Genomic DNA, 14,022 nt, shown 5'->3' on the forward strand with positions numbered 1-14,022 from the left:
TCCAAGTTTACATTAAAGTACACACGTTTTCTCCTTTTGTAAACAATAGATTATTTTTGTAAAACAATAGATCTGTATGGATTTATTTATACCAGGCTCGATCAATCTCAGCATAATAAAGCAAGATATGCCATATGTAATTCTCAAGTTTACTTCTTTTTCCACTGAATTATATGCTATCAGAAGAGAACTGTCCGTTTTCTTCCACGTGTGTGAGTGTTATGAGTCAGAGATCGCATTCGCTCTGGATCGGTCAATTATATTACAATCATAAATCACTAGAAATAATGCATGTCTGCCTATTATATAATTATAGCAAGTCCTCGATGATGGTTTGAGTGGCGTTCGGTGTTAAACCTTCATTCATCAATGATTCACCTAGCTTTGTCGCGTTCAGTGTGAAATGGCCGTAACAATTTTTTTTGGATAGTATTAAAGCATCAAATATTGTAAACCCTCGTGACCTGCGTGAGACGTACTGGTATAAATATTATAATTATTCTTGGAATACTCCTTTATTGCACAATGCACATTTCTTAATGATGGCTGTTTCGCAATTCTGGGAATGCAAAGAAGGGACTTGTGTTTTCGTGGAGACCAGTCTTGCTATGTGATCTACTTTTGTGCATCCTCTGTACATGTGATTTTGAGTATTGTAATTGAACTTCGACAGTTGCTGATGACGTACAGCAGAAACACAAGGACGCAATATAACTAAACAACGCTTTTGCGAAACATCCATTAAGTATATTTAATCATGGGCGTCGGAACCATTGTATGTAGGTGGGACAAGACCCACCCACTTTTTACGATCAATGATATTGGACCCACTCACTTTTATCGTCTCTAACATTCAGCACATGTCTGTTTACCTAATCCTAATCGATAAACACTTATTATTAAACACATATTAGACGCTTTATTTCCACTTTTCTAATATTTTCTTAATTTGTATTGAAAATAAATGCCTTTCCGATTTGATATGTGATGGGAAAACGGAGAAGATTGATTTCGGCGAAGGCCGGACTCGAACCGCGGGTCGATTTGTGTCAAAACTAGAAGCCGCGCGTCTTACCCCTACACTACTGTCGCTCTCAATGAAATGGCGATTGATTTACGTAATTTTGTCTTTTCGACCTATACGTTTACCAAGTAAAGCTGTATATTTGTACTTAATGTAATTGGCATCTACTCCAGTAAAAAATTTCTGAGGACCCACCCACATTTTTTTTGCCTCCGACGCCCATGTATTTAATTGTGCTAAAATCACACTATTGCAAGTATACTTTAGGTTCACTTTAAATATCTCACATTTATAGACTGATATTATAATGTGATCCCTTACTAATAGTGATATTACAGGGTTTTTTAAACATCTGCTAGGACACATTTCTGAATACTCATCACTTTTTCAAAACTCTTCACTCAGGGATCACATCAGCCTATGTGGCTAAACTGTGGATCATTTATTCTATGGCACAAAATGCGTTCAATGACGACATCTTTCAATTTACATTCATTCTTTTCTCAATTAGATACAAACGCCAGCAAAACTTTATGAACTATAATTGCTAATTTGAAGGTTCACACTTTCTTTTTTAAACTGTTCAACTTATGTTCAAAATTTTAACACAAAAATGAATAACACAGAAATTTGAAACCCCTCTTTAAATGCTTGCTATGGATGCAAACTTGAGTCAAACTTGTTTTGTAAAGAAATTTTATATTTTTTATTTAAATTTAATATACACTGTATAATGATTTTGAAGGTCAAAACTCAGTTGTGTGTTGATTGTTGAGTTGAAAATCTTCGACTAAAGTGTCAATGTTAAAAGACATTCAGTTCACATAATTTAAGTGAGACGGATGAACATTTTCATGCAAGTCACCAAAAAATTTAGTTCTGACCTTCAAAATCTCTCCAGTGTGTTTGTGATGGCAAGAAATGGCAAAGCAATCAAACAGGCGTTGTGTTTTACCATCCAATGTTCACTGTATAAAGTGTGACATGCAATTGTTTCCTTAAAGAGTGATTTCTGCTTGATTTAAAACATAAAACACCAATACTTACCATAAAAATACACTATAATAAGATTTTGGAGGTCAAAACTCAGTTGTGTGTTGATTGCTGACTTGAAAATCATCATTTGGTTAAATAACTAAAGTGTCAATGTTAAAAGTCATTCAGTTCACATAATTTAATTGAGACGGATAAACATTTTAATGCAAGTCACCATAAAATTGAGTTATCTCAATATATACAGTGAATATCTACAGTGTGTTTGAGATGAAGAAATGACAAAGCAAACACACTGGTGTCGTGATTTACTATCTAACAGGGGACCGAGTCATTGTGTTTAACATAATCATTATTCAAAGAGGATCTGCAATTAATACATTAGAGAAATATTTCTGCTTGATTTAACTCTTAAAACTCAGTTATTGCTATAAAAACTCTAAATCTCTACAGTGTGTTTGAGATGAAGAAATGACAAAGCAAACACACTGGTGTCGTGATTTACTATCTAACAGGGGACCGAGTCATTGTGTTTAACATAATCATTATTCAAAGAGGATCTGCAATTAATACATTAGAGAACTATTTCTGCTTGATTTAACTCTTAAAACTCAGTTATTGCTATAAAAACTCTATATCTCTACAGTGTGTTTGAGATGGCAAGAAATGACAACGCTAACACACTGGTGTCGTGATTTACTATCTAACAGGGGACCGAGCCATTGTGTTTAACATAATCATTATTCAAAGAGGATCTGCAATTAATACATTAGAGAACTATTTCTGCTTGATTTAACTCTTAAAACTCAGTTATTGCTATAAAAACTCTAAATCTCCAAAGTGTGTTTGAGATGAAGAAATGACAAAGCAAACACACTGGTGTCGTGATTTACTATCTAACAGGGGACCGAGTCATTGTGTTTAACATAATCATTATTCAAAGAGGATCTGCAATTAATACATTAGAGAAATATTTCTGCTTGATTTAACTCTTAAAACTCAGTTATTGCTATAAAAACTCTAAATATCTACAGTGTGTTTATGATGGCAAGAAATGACAACGCAAACACACTGGTGTCGTGATTTACTATCTAACAGGGGACCGAGTCATTGTGTTTAACATAATCATTATTCAAAGATAATCTGCAATTTATACATTAGAGAAATATTTCTGCTTGATTTAACTCTTAAAACTCAGTTATTGCTATAAAAACTCTAAATCTCCACAGTGTGTTTGAGATGAAGAAATGACAAAGCAAACACACTGGTGTCGTGATTTACTATCTAACAGGGGACCGAGTCATTGTGTTTAACATAATCATTATTCAAAGAGGATCTGCAATTAATACATTAGAGAAATATTTCTGCTTGATTTAACTCTTAAAACTCAGTTATTGCTATAAAAACTCTAAATCTCTACAGTGTGTTTGAGATGGCAAGAAATGACAAATTAAACACACTGGTGTCGTGATTTACTATCTAACAGGGGACCGAGTCATTGTGTAAATCATAAATAAATCAAAAGTGGTTTGTTTAAAAAAACTCAAAAATGTATAAGGTGGTAAGTTGGGCCTTTTACACCCCATTTTACATGGGGCAAAAGTCACGCATTATTTATACAAATACTTGAGCTAAAATGTTTTTTTTTTAATAATGTCTTAACACTTGTTTAAAAGAATAGTAAAGTTTGTACTATTTTCTGTTTATTTTGATAAATACAATAATATTCAATGAATATAGGCTACTGTCATTAAAATGTTAAAATAAAAAATACAAAAACAAAACTTCTAATTACATTCTGGTTGTTTAGATTTTTAAATCCTTTTTTCTTGGATTCTGTGTAGAATTTAATTGTAATGTAATGCAAATTTTGAAACTAGTCAGGGTATCTAGTAAAGCGATGTAATGCTTGTTCCTTTAGTAAGCAGCCTGTTAAACAGCAGAGTCTCTCTGGGACAGCAGGCCATTCAAACAATAGAGGAGTGTGTGTGAACGACGTGTGTTTAAGAGCCCTTACAGTTCCTGCTCCAGCCTACAGGGGAGCTGCTGAGTATGACCTTAAACACACACACACACTTAGGTCCCCACTTGGTCATAAGTTTTAAAAAAATTACCAGAGTGTTTTTACTTAATTTTCACATGATTTAAACACACACACTTGTAGGTCCCCACTTGGTCAAAAGTAAAAAAAATCACCAGAGCGTTTTTTTAGTGTTTTTACTTGATTTTAACATGATTTAAAGCATGACCAACAGGGGACCTGAAAAATGTCCCCTCTTGGCTCAGAGGTCCCCTGTTAGTGAGTGTGTTACGACACCAAGGTCCCCTGTTAGATAGGTAGACAAGTACACACACACACACACACACACACACACACACACACACACACACACACACACACACACACACACACACACACTCTCTCTCTCTCTCTCTCTCTCTCTCTCACACACACACACACACACACACACACACACACACACACACACACACACACACACTCTCTCTCTCTCTCTCACACACACACACACACACACTCTCTCTCTCTCTCTCTCTCTCTCTCGGGAGTTTGGGTGTGTGAGTGTCTCACGGGTGAGAGGAGCGATTCAAATGTATTTCTTTCATTTTTTCTAGGTTTGCTTAATTTCTTTTCAGATTATTTTTCTGTTTCACTTTTCAAAAAAAAAAAAAAAAAGAAGGACAAAAAAAAAGAAACAAAAAAAAAAGTTAGTATTAGGTGAGTGTTTGTTCTTTGTTTAACTTCGTGGCGGGTGTTTGAGATGGAGGCTCACCCGAGCGGGTGTGGCTCCTCTCTCTCGCTCCGTCATGGAGTTAGATGTGTACTTGAGGCCGGTGTCTCCGTGGAAGAAGTGCTTGTGGCAATAGGTGAACAGGTGGGATATGGTAATATTGTTTCAGCTTCAAGGATGAACAAGGCCGTCGTGATCTTTCTCAAGGAATGGAACTTAACTAGTCGGTTGGTTGAGAGCGGCATTTGGGTGAGTGGCGTTTATACTGTTGTTTCTCCGCTGGTTTCTCAATCGAGCCGTATAACAATCTCGAATTGTCCCCCCTTCATACCAAACCATGATATTGAAAAGGAATTGTTGAGATTTGGGAAGATTGCTAGTGGAATTAAGACAGTTTCACTAGGATGTAAAAATGAGTCACTAAAACATGTTATGTCTTTTAGACGCCAAGTGTTCATGTTTTTAGATTCAACAGTTCTTGATATTTCCTTTAGAGTCATGTACGAAGGCAAGTCCTACATGCTGTATGCAAGTACTGGAAGTTTAAAATGTTTTGAATGTGGCGAAATAGGTCACAAAAAAAATGCGTGCCCTCAAAAAGCGAATATTGATAATAATGTGTTGGACAATGAAACGGCAGGGCCGAGTGCGTCAATTGTAAAGGCAGGGCCGAGTCTGTCAAAAGAGAATGATGGTGAGAAAGACAGTGAAGGAAAGAATTCAGATGAAACTGAAAACAATGGAGATGATTTGGAAGGGAAAGAAACACAGAATAATCAAGATATAAGTCGTGAAGAAACTGATAGCAAAAATTGTGGTGGTGAGAGAGTTGAGGACGCTGAGGTGAATGTTGCTCAATGTGAAGACGAAATTGAAAATAATGATCATGATGAGGCTGTTGATAGAGATGATCAAATGGAGGAGATGGGTGATGATGATAGTCTTTCAGAAATGTCTGACATTTTTTCTCAGAGTGGTGATGATCAGATATATACAGTAAAGGAAATCAATGATTTCTTAGATGAAACTTTTGGAAAGACATTTGATGTCAAGAGTTTTTTTCCTGATGTTGATAGATTCTTGAGATCGGTAGTTAAAATACAGAAGAGTGTAGGATATGAAGAATTGAGTCGTAGGAAAAGGTTTAGATTGAGAAAAAATGTGACTAAATTAAGAAAAGAGAAAGAATGGGTTAAAAAGTAATAAGAGTAATGGTTAAGTCACAAAGGGTGTTTTTCTCTTTCTGTTCTCTTATACTTGTTTGTCTTTCTATTTTTTCTCTTTTCATGGAGAGCATTAAAATAGGGACAATTAACATTAATGGAGGAAGGAATCATAGAAAAAGAGCCGCTTTATTTGAATTAATTCAAAATAAACATATGGATGTAATTTTTTTGCAAGAAACCCATAGCGATTTAAGTAATGAAGTGGAATGGAAAATGTGGTGGGAGGGGAAGATCTTTCTAAGTCATGGCTCTAATCTAAGTGGAGGTGTTGCAATTTTGTTTTCAAAGAAACTCAATATGACTAATATATCCTCTTATGAGATAGATAAGGGTAGAATATTGGTTGTACAGGTAGAATTAATGGGGTTCCCTTTTCTTTTCATTAATGTTTACTCGCCAAATAATGGAGCAGAAAGGGTGGAATGTTTTAAAAAATTATCTAGTGAATTAAAAAAATGTGATAGTTCATGTATAGTTCTTGGGGGTGACTGGAATTGTACTTTAGACTTTACATTAGACCGAAATAGTGAAGAACCTTATCCTCAGTCTGCTAATTCTTTAAGCAGTATTATAAGACAATATGACTTATCTGATGTATGGAGGGTGAAACACCCAACAGTGAAGCAATATACATGGGTTAAAGCCTCTCATGATCATATTAGTGCTGCGAGGTTGGATAGGTTTTATGTAAGTAAAAGTAATTCTAATAGAGTTTTAAAAGCTGATATTTTTCCAAATGGTTTTACTGATCATCATTTGTGTATGATGGAAATGAGTTTAAAAAAGTCACAGCATTCTAGTAGTTATTGGCATTTTAATTTGAAATTATTGCAAGACTCTGTATTTTGTGAAAAGTTTGGGTTATTTTGGTCTAAATGGCAAGAACAAAAAAGAGATTATGAAGATTTAGTGCAATGGTGGGAGGTTGGAAGAGCACAAATAAGAATGTTTTGCCAGAATTATACAGCTCACTCAAATAGACTTGTAAAGGACACTATTAAAGTACTTGAGAGAGAAATTACTGAAATTGAAAAAGGAATGATTGAAGAGAATTTAGAAGTTGTGGAACAATTAAAGGAAAAAAATACTGCTTTGGCATCTCTGTTTAATGAAAGAGCAAAAGGGGCTTTGATAAGAGCCCGTTTTTCTTCAGTACGAGAAATAGATGCTCCAAGTTCATATTTTTTTAACTTGGAGCGGAAAGAAGGAGAACGAAAACGGATGTTATATTTGAAACTACCAAATGGGACTTTAACAACTAATCCAAAAGAAATGAGAAACCATGCAAAGGATTTCTATACTGATTTATTCAAAGCAAGAGACTGTGACATTAATTGCATGGAAAACCTGCTAAGAGACTTGCCAAAGCTTACTGATGATCAGAGACAATGGCTTGATGCTGATATTCAATTAGATGAACTATCAGAGGCTGTAAAGAAACTCTTGAATGGTCGGTCTCCCGGCATTGATGGACTTCCTTCTGAATTCTATAAGCAATTTTGGACTCTTTTAAAGGAAGATATACTCAATGTTTTTAGAATTTCTTATAGGAGAAATGAACTACCAACAAGTTGTAGAAGAGCGGTTCTGTCTTTACTTCCTAAAAAAGGTGATCTTGGATTGTTAAAGAACTGGAGACCCGTAGCTTTGCTGTGCGCTGACTATAAAATTCTTGCGAAGTGTCTTGCAAATAGATTAAAAAACTGTTTAGAGTATGTTATTAATGAATTTCAAACATATTGTGTGCCAAAAAGAACAATAATGGATAATCTTTTTCTTGTACGTGATGTAATGAATTTAGCAAAGGCTAGTAATGAAAATGTGGGTTTTCTGTCAATTGATCAGGAGAAAGCTTTTGATAAAGTTGATCATCTGTATTTATTTGAAACTCTCAAAGCATTTGGTTTTGGTGAAAATTTTATTTCTTGGATTAAACTGTTATACACTGGGGCTTCTGCAATGTTAAAGGTTGGAGGTGGGCTAAGTTATCCAGTATTAGTTCATAGAGGGATAAGGCAAGGCTGTCCTTTATCAGGACAGTTGTACTCTTTGGCAATTTAACCTTTACTTTATAATCTTAGGGAGAAATTGCAGGGGTTTCTAATAATGGGTTGTGAAAATAGGCCAATCACTCTTTCGGCCTATGCTGACGATATAACTGTTTTTATAAAAAGTGATGAAGATGTTTTGATTTTAAAAAAAGCTTTAAATGTTTACGAAAAGGCTTCGTCAGCTAAAGTAAATTGGGAAAAGAGCGAAGGATATTTATTAGGAGATTGGCAGGAGAGGGCCCCTCCAGTGCTTCCAGGGGGTGTTAAATGGGGAAGAGAGAGGTTGAAGATGTTGGGAGTGTTTTTAGGGACAGAACAGTATAGGCAGAAAAACTGGGAGGGTACGGTGGAGAAAATGTGTGACCGGTTGTCTCGATGGTCGTGGGTGCTACCCCAGCTATCGTATAGGGGCAGAGTTTTGGTCACGAATAATCTGGCTGCATCTGCATTATGGCATTAAATGACTGTTCTGGATCCCCCAGAAGGTGTTGTTAAAGAGCTACAAAAAAAGTTAATTGACTTTTTCTGGGATGGACAGCATTGGAAACAATCTGCTGTACTTTTTCTGCCTATTCAAGAAGGAGGACAGGGCCTGATGGACATAAAAAACAGAATAAGGACTTTCAGACTTCAAGCGGCTCAAAGATTGTTGTATGCTGAACCGTGCTGGGCTGATACAGCACGTGCTGTGTTGAGGAAAATGAATGTTTTTAAGTATGACGTGCAACTGTTTTTGATTAAACTGGATAACATGGACTTGAGGAATGTTTCCCCCTTCTACAAAGCAGTTTTGAGAGAATGGACTTCAGTGTTTAAAGTTAAGAGGAATCTCTCAAATGTTGGACTTTGGACAGAGAAAGAACCTCTTTTTAATAATCCACTGATATCTGTACCGGTACTGGAGTCCAGGAGCATACAGAATATAATGGCAAGAGCGGGGTGTACAAGAATTGCTGACCTAAAGAATGGTGAAAAATGGAAAAGTCCAGAGGAAATGTGCAACATCACAGGCATCAAGTCTTTAAGGATAGTAAAGAGAATAATGGACGGAGTTGTTTCAGCATTACCTTCTGTCTTCAGACAAAGCTCAGAGGAAAATGAAGTTCCTGACCAGAACAGAGAGAGTCGTTTTCCCCATTTAGAAATTTCAGCAGCGGTGGATGTAGAGCCAGAGAAAGGTTCTCTTCTGAACTTCAGGACTCCTGTGCTGGAAGGTTTTGAGACTGTTTCAAAAAAGGCTGTATATAATATCTGTGTGAAAGTGTCTCATTACGACGTACTCAAAGACTGTAAAGAGACAAAGTGGTCAGATGTGTTCGGGCCAGACTCGTCCCCTAGAGGATGCTGGAGGTCCCTGTACAAACCTCCTATAGAGAAACGCACTGCAGATCTCCAATGGAGGGTTGTACACTGGGCGGTAGCTACAAACAGACATGTGGCACACATTGTTCCCACTGTAAGGAAAGAATGCCTTTTTTGTGACACTGAAGAGTCTATAGATCACTTGTTTCTAAATTGTTTTAGGTTAAGAGGATTGTTTCTGATTTTAGACGAGTGGGTTCGTGATTTGGGGGTAGATTTTAATAATGAAGTTTTAATTTTTGGACCAAAATATGTTGCTTCAGACAAGAAAAAAATCTTGTTAATAAATTTTGTGGTAGGAGCAGCAAAGATGGCAATATGGTTAACACGGAAAAGGAAATTGAAAGGAGAGGGGGAAGTAGGTCCTGAGGTGGTTTTAAAGGCTCTTATAGCAACTAGAATCAAGGCAGAGTTTGCATTTTTTCAACTGACAAATAATTTGGTTAGTTTTATTGAAATCTGGGCTTTGAATGATGTTTTGTGTACAGTGGATTATGAAAATGAGCTGGTTTTAAATGTATGAATGCGTTGCTGTGACTTTTTTTTTTTTTTTTTCACAAATATGTAAAATGTGAATTTATGAATTTATGGTTTTTATAATTAATATATATATTTTATTTTACAAATGATTCACTAAATAATTTTTTGTGTTGTATTTCAAATATTGAAATTGTACAAAAGTTTTTGTTTTGAGGTACATCTATACAATGTTATTATAAATAAAGTAGTGTTAAAGGTCTCTCTCTCTCTCTCACACACACACACACACACACACACACACACTCTCTCTCTCACACACACACAAAAAAGATTGAAAGAGATCAAAGGGTTGTCTCTAGAAGTGTCATAGAAACATGAGGGTGGGCTTGTTTGACTTAAGCAGAAACAGCCAATCACAAATCACCTTCACTACTCTCTAGCCACGCCCTAGTAACCAATATCAAGTACCCTAGCAACCCAAACCCAAAGAGGGATATCTTCTAATCTGAATGTCATAGAGGGACTGCAGTTGGTTTATATCGTTCATACTGACAAGCAGCCTTTGGAGGATCATCATTGGCAGCTGCCAAGCCACTCCTTAGCAACCAAACAGAGTACCCTAGCAACCGTTTAGCAAGACCTGTATCTCTGCATCAGAACGTCATAGAAACATGGGGGTACAAAGATGGGGGCTCTTTTGACTCATGCTAGAATTCAGGTCTTCCAACATGCTAACAGTGACTAGTTACATGCTAATAGTGATAAGCTAAGTGCTAACTCAGGCTAAGAACTCCATAGTAACCATCTGTAACCATCTACCAACCACCTAGCAACACCATAGCAACCACACAGAACTCCCTAGCAACCCCCAGAATACCTTAGCAACCACCTAGAATACCCTAGCAACCATCTAGTAACACCATAGCAACCACCCAGGACATGCTAGCAACACCCTAGCAACCACCCAGAATACCTTAGCAACCGCCTAGTAACCACCCAGAACTCCCTAGCAACAGCCCAGAATACATTAGCAACCACCCAGAACACCCGAGCAACTGTCCAGAACATCTGGCAACTGCCTAGCAACCACCCAGAATACCATAGCAACTGCCTAGCAATGCCCTAACAACCACCCAGAGCACCCTAGCAACAACCCAGAATACCTTAGTAACCTAGTAACTGCCTAGAACACCCTAGCAACCACTCACAATACCCTAGCAATGCCCTAGGAACCACACATCATACCCATAGCAACCGCCTAGCAACACCATACAAACCACCCGGAATACCTTAGCAACTGCCTAGTAATCAGTCAGAACACCCTAGCAACAACCCAGAATACCTTAGTAACCAACTAGCAACTGTTCAGAACACCCTACCAACTGCCTAGCAACCATCCAGAATACCCTAGCAACTGCCTAACAATGCCCTCAAAACCACCCAGAGCACATTAGCAACACCCCAGCAACCACCCAGGACCCCCTAGCAACCACCCAGAATACCTTAGTAACCAACCAGCAACTGCCCAGAATACCCACACAACTGTCTAGCAATACCATAGCAACCACCCAGAACACCTTAGCAATGCCCTAGCAACAACCCAGAATACGCTAGCAACCACCCAGGAGACCCTTGCAACCGCCCAGAATACCTTAGTACCCAACTGGCAACAGCCTAGAACACCTTAGCAACAGCCTAGCAACCACCCATAGCACCTTAGCAACCAACTAGATTTTTTGCACCAGGCTACTGATTTTTGTTGAGAAATATAAGCATGTTGACCTGATCTGGGGTCAGACGCGACCGCAGCCTGGTGACCGTCAGTCCAGCCGCTGAAAACACCCGCTCTGAGGGGACTGATGATGCTGGGATGCACAGGTACCTCAGTGCTAGCCTTGATGCTAGGTTGAGACTGAGAGCAGGATGCCCCGCCTCCGACATTAACCAGGGCGGATGCACTTTGTTTAAGTGGCACATCATTTGAGTCGTGGCAGTGTTGTACTTATACACGGCATCGCAATGTTTGCAGTCAACTATTTCGCTTTTTAAATCAAAATGGCCCCACGCCACACTTTTGAAATCAAAACGGAAAATCACAGATAATTGAGTGTGGTGTCAAATATTGCCCCCTAGTGGTAAAATGTTTAATTGCTGCCACACAGTGAAATTCATTGAATTGCTTCAAGACACACACTACGCAACGCAACCTGCATTAGATTAAAAAAATGCATTAGATTTATCGATAACAAATTAACGTGATCAACGAAATTCTTAACAATCAATTATCGATTGTTGATTAATCAAGCCCATCCCTATTTAACACTAACACTTTTACTGTGCTCTTTTACAGCTGTGAACTTTTCTCTTTTATTTATTTATATTATTATTATTATTATTATATACTGCATAAATGTTTATTAGATTTCAGTGAGTTATGGAAGTACACTAGGGCTGCACGATATGAGGAAAAGCTGCGATGTGCGATACCACTGTTTAATATTGCGATGACGATATGACTTGCGATAAATATTCAAATGTGAATGTTAGCTATACTGTTCCCATGTCTTAGTGCTTTAATGTCGTGTTCAGTGTTGGGCAGTAACGGAACACATGTACCGGCGTCACGTATTCAGAAAACATATTATGAGTAACTATTCCATTACAGTTACAATTGAAATAGTTGATATTTAGAATACAGTTACATTGTTGAAATCAATGGATAACATTAACGATACTTCTCTGTTTCATGAGTTTATTTACTCTCTAAATAAATGAAGGCAACTCAATGCATTTCTCAGAAGCCCCAATATGAAAACGGAAAAATGCACGGTTTGCGTGATCAGTCACAATGGAGTCGGAAGAGGAGCAGCGGGAGCTAGAGGTAGAGATGGAGCCAGAACAACAGAGCCAGGGCAAGAAAGCGTTTCTATCTTGGAAATTCAAACAGCATTTCATATTAAAGAAAGAGAAGGGAGAACGAAATATAACACTGCAGTGTAACTGTGCAGTGGTGCGATGGTTGGGGGTGGCGGCTATACTCGCACGCATGCCTATATATTTTATATAGCCTATATTAAATATATAAATTCGTTATTTATTTATATTTTTTATTATAAAAAATTTAGTCAGATTGAGGTGTTTATATATATATATATTTTAGGGGTGGCACGGTTCACAAAACCCACGGTTCGGTTCGTATCACGGTTTTAGGGTCACGGTTTTCGGTTCTGTACGGTTCTTGTTGTTTTTTTTAATCGTTAACACTCCAGAAATTTACTTCAGCATATGGTATATATGGCTTAATCATGCACAATTAGGATACAGTATTAAAAATTGTTATATCAAGTTGTTTCCTAACTGGCTGTCTACCGAGTCCGACACATTGGCGTAACATTTTTCATGTTAATCATATCAATTTTGATCAGAACAATGCACTGTGGCTTTAATTCAGCTGACCTGATTAACAAATTTCACCATGAAGTGTCCCGTGTGTTTCACAATCACCATATGACATCCAGCGCTGTGAAACAAAAAAGTTTTTGCCCAAACTTCAAAGGCATGTTTAAATTATTAGAACCAGAAGCATCTTAACTTTTAAATGTTACATTTATCATGTGAACTACTTATATACAGCATGTTATATGCATGTGTGTATGAGACAGAGGGGAACACGGTCGCATTTGCAGCAGATATATGATGCCCATCATAAATCAAAGCACGAGACAGGCAGGGGTCGGAGGAGAACACCGGAAAATGTGACAGAATGGACTATATTTGCCTGTATTTGCAATCCACGAGCCGCGGTTCAGCTGCGCGACTCGCGAGACAAACACGGCCAGTGTGTGTCTACGCAACGGGCACGCGCGGCGCGGCTCCCGCTCTCCGCACTGCATCTGCCCTGCTATACGATGCTACATGTGACATGACCTGCAGCACTCCACTTTTACTTTACTGTATGTCCACACACACCTCTTATTTCGCGCGAAAAGGACACCCACTGTCTGAGGTAACATACGGGCACGAGGATATATTGCGCATGTGCGAACCGTGCAACGCACACAGTCCGAACAGAGACAAGCGAACCGAACGGTCCGTTTTTTTTCCATGTACCGTGCCACCCCTAATATATATATATA

General features: G+C 37.8%; 1 protein-coding gene across 1 annotated transcript in view; it reads right to left on the bottom strand.

Moving 5' to 3' along the window:
* LOC307126581 (NACHT, LRR and PYD domains-containing protein 12-like) overlaps positions 1 to 14,022 on the bottom strand; it is a 176,083-nt gene that overhangs the window by 66,179 nt on the left and 95,882 nt on the right. The window lies entirely within an intron of this gene.

The sequence above is a fragment of the Gobio gobio genome, assembly GCF_949357685.1.
Source record: "Gobio gobio genome assembly, chromosome: 5".
NCBI lineage: Eukaryota > Metazoa > Chordata > Actinopteri > Cypriniformes > Gobionidae > Gobio > Gobio gobio.